We start from the raw sequence: 3,713 nt of genomic DNA, 5'->3' as shown, positions 1-3,713 counted from the left end.
GTGTTTGTAGATTATCAAAACACATATATAAAACTATTTTGTTTGTTCCAAATTATCTTAATATTATAATTAGAAAGACCCATTTTAAGAAATGTAAATCTATACTACTTTTTTTCAGGTAGTTCTAAGAATTATTTTTATCCATCTAGAATTTATTTTAATTCATTTGTAATTTAATACACAATGTGTTGAAGATGACTAATTTTATAGTTTTATTTTATTTTAATTTAATCTCCATTTCCAGTACAGTGTATTGAATAATCTAGTTTTTTCCCATACATTTTCACATACTAGGTATATATCTGGGCTTTCTGTTCTTATTTTGACTATCCATGATGTTCTAAAATAGTATAGTTATAGATGGCATATTTTTCTATTGATAAGAAGAACCTGTTCTTCATTTCAAAATTACATTTTATAAAAATTGCATGAAAAATAGATTATCATATTTAAAATATTTAAGCCTCATAGCTCAAGAACATATTATGTACATTCTTTTAATTGCCTTCAATTAAGCTTCTCATTTAATGTTAATTTTTCTTATCATGTCAAAAATATTTCCCATATTGTATTTATTCCAAAATATTTTATGTTTTGTGCTGTTCTGGATATTTTTCAATTGTAGTTTATAGCTACTTAAATTATTATGTGATCCATTTTTTATATGTATTCCATAGCCAGAAAACACAATGAATATTAAAATAAGTTATAGTATTTTTTCTATTGATATTTTCTTATAGGTAATTGTATCATCTGAAAAATATTTTTCAAACCTAAGAGCTCTGGTAGTGTAGTTGACTGCTAACCAGAAGGCTGGTGGTTCAAACCCACCAGCCACTCCTAGAAGGAAGGTTGGGCAATCTACTGCCGTAGTGATCTGCCTCGGAAACCCAAGGAGGGGTCGCTATGAGTCGGGTCAGACTCCGTGGCACATAACCACAACAAACAACAAGGCTTATCTTACTTATTGATTAAATGCAGTACTTAGCATTTTAGAATAGTATTAAAAAATAATGGTGATAACATTCATTTTTGTCTTGTTTCTAATTTTAATGGGAATGACTAATATTTCTCTATTAGGTATAATACTAGCTATTTTTTTAGTTTCTAGTAATTCTTCTTTGCCATCTTAAGATGGGAATTTGATATTCTTTCTATTTTATGTAAATGGTTTCACATCTCTAACTCTGAGTCAGTTCCTTAAGACTCTTGAAAATAATTTACCTATTTTTGAGTTTTCTGGGAAGGCAATTCTTTTTTTTTTTTTTTTCCACTTTTATTGTGATGAAAGCACACAAGACATTCACCAGCTTCCACATTTACAGCTCAAGGACATTGATGACATTTTTCATTTTGTGCAATCATTATTGCTATCCTTTTCCAAAATACTCCACCACCATTCGCATAAACTCAATGCCCCACAACCAAAAGTGGGGAGGCAATTCTTGAATGTAAAGTCTTTGGCTTAGTACCTTTAGAAAAAAGAATGTTGTTGTTGTTGTTATTTGCCATCGAGTCGGCCCCAACTCATAGCGACCCCTCCTTGGGTTTCCGAGGCAATATCACTACGGAAGTAGGATTGCCCAACCTTCCTTCCGAGGAGTGGCTGGTGGGTTTGAACCACCAGCTGTCTGGTTAGCAGTCAAGTGCCTTAGGCACTATGCTACCAGAGCTCCTAGAAAAAAGAATAGGTCATAATATTATTGTTCTCAGGTGCACCTAATAACACCAATAATATTGTGACAATATTCTGACTCATAGTGACCATAAGTACAAAAGAATGAAACGCTGCCTGGTCCTGCACCATCCTCTCAAGTGTTGCTGTTTGAGCACATTATTGCAACCTCTGTATTAATCCATTTCATTGAGGGTCTTTCACTTTTTCATTAATCTCTCCTTCACCCAGCATGATGTCCTTTCTCCAGGGACTAGTCCTTCCTAATGACATGTCCAAAGTATGTAATATGAAGCCTCACCATCCTTGAATCTAAGGAATTTTCTGGCTCTACTTCCTCCAAGATAAATTTTCTCATTGTTTTGGCAGTCCATGTTATATTCAATATTCTTTGACAACACCATAATTCAAAGGCATCAATTCTTCTTTGGTCTTCCTTATTCATTGTCCAGCTTTCATATACATATGAGGTGATTGAAAACACCATGCCTTGGGTCAGGTCCGTTTTACTCTTCAAATAACATCTTTATTTATTTATTTATTTATTTATTTTAACACTTCAAAGAGGTCTTTTGCAGCAGATTTGCCCAATGCAATACATCTTTTGATTTCTTGACCAACTTTTCCATGAATGGACCCAAGTAAAATGAAATCCTTGACAACTTCTCCATTTACCATGATGTTTATTGGTCCAGTTGTGAGGATACCAAAGGCTGTAGTCTTTGATCTATGTCAGTAAGATTTTTCAAGAATTCTTCACTTTCAGAAAGCAAGGCTAATGTCATCAGCATATCACAGATTGTAATGAGTCTTCCTCCAATCCTGATGCCACATACTTCTTCATATAATCCAGCTTCTTTGATTATTTTTTCAGCATACAGATTGAATAAGTGTGGTAAAAGGGTACAACTCTGATACACACCCTTCCTGAATTTAAATCATGCAGTATCCACTTGTTTCCAAATGACTGACTACCTCTTGGTCTATGTCCAGATTCCAAAAGAGCTCAATTAAGTGTTCTGGAATTCCCATTCTTCACAATGTTACTGATAACTTTTTTATGATTCACACAGTTGAATGCTTTATTGTAGTCAATAAAACATAGATAAACATCTTTCTGGTATTCTCTGCTTTCAGAAATAACTTTTATATTTGATAGGAAAATCCTTCTGACATCAGCAGTTTGATCCTTCACTCCACCCCCCTTTCTAAATCCATCTTGAATTTTTAGTAGTTCCCTGTCAATATAGGACTGTAACTTCAGGAAAACTTTACTTGAGTGTGATATTAATGATATTGTTTGATCATGTCCAGATTCTGTTGAGTCATCTTTCTTTGAAAAAGGAGAGATATGAATCTCTTCCAGTTGGTTGCCCAGGTAGCTATCTGGCACTGACCAGTAAGCACTTCCACTGTTGCATTCATTTATTGAAACATTTCTATTGGTATTCCATCAGTTCCTGGAGTCTTGTTTTTCATGAATGCCTTCAGTGCAGCTTGGATTCTTCCTTCAATACCATTGGTTCTTGATCATATGCTGTCTCCTGAATGATTAAAGGTTGACCAATTCTTTTTGGTTGAGTGACTCTGATCTATCTTCTTTTTATCTATCTATATATTCATTTATTTAAGAGCTTGTTTTACTTTCAACATTATGTGTACATTTAGTTTCACTTCCCATTTACCATGTCCAACCCTAACCCAGTCTCCTCCCTCCCTACCTTGTAACTCTCCCCTGTACCCTTCATATTTATACAGTCCTGTTTGTCCTGCATTTCCTCGAATTGAATGTTGGTCCTCTGGTGCCCTGTAGTCTATTGCTCTAAGGGATGTATTACCATAAGCGTATGTGGGTTGAGTAGTCTGCGTGTACATCTTGTTAACTATTAGGCTGAGAGCCAGCCCCTGGGGGTGAGTTTTATTCCAGGTGCAGAATGTATTCCAGGGCCATAGTATTTGGGGTCTCATCAGATTTCATCTGACAGTAATTCTGGTCATTATTGAGTTTTTGGATTTTATTCCACATTTTTCCTCCCTT

Source organism: Orycteropus afer, unplaced genomic scaffold (genome assembly GCF_000298275.1).
Source record: "Orycteropus afer afer isolate SDZICR_OR568_19922 unplaced genomic scaffold, OryAfe1.0 scaffold00222, whole genome shotgun sequence".
NCBI classification, from domain to species: domain Eukaryota; kingdom Metazoa; phylum Chordata; class Mammalia; order Tubulidentata; family Orycteropodidae; genus Orycteropus; species Orycteropus afer.
Note: the sequence above shows the minus strand (reverse complement) of the source record.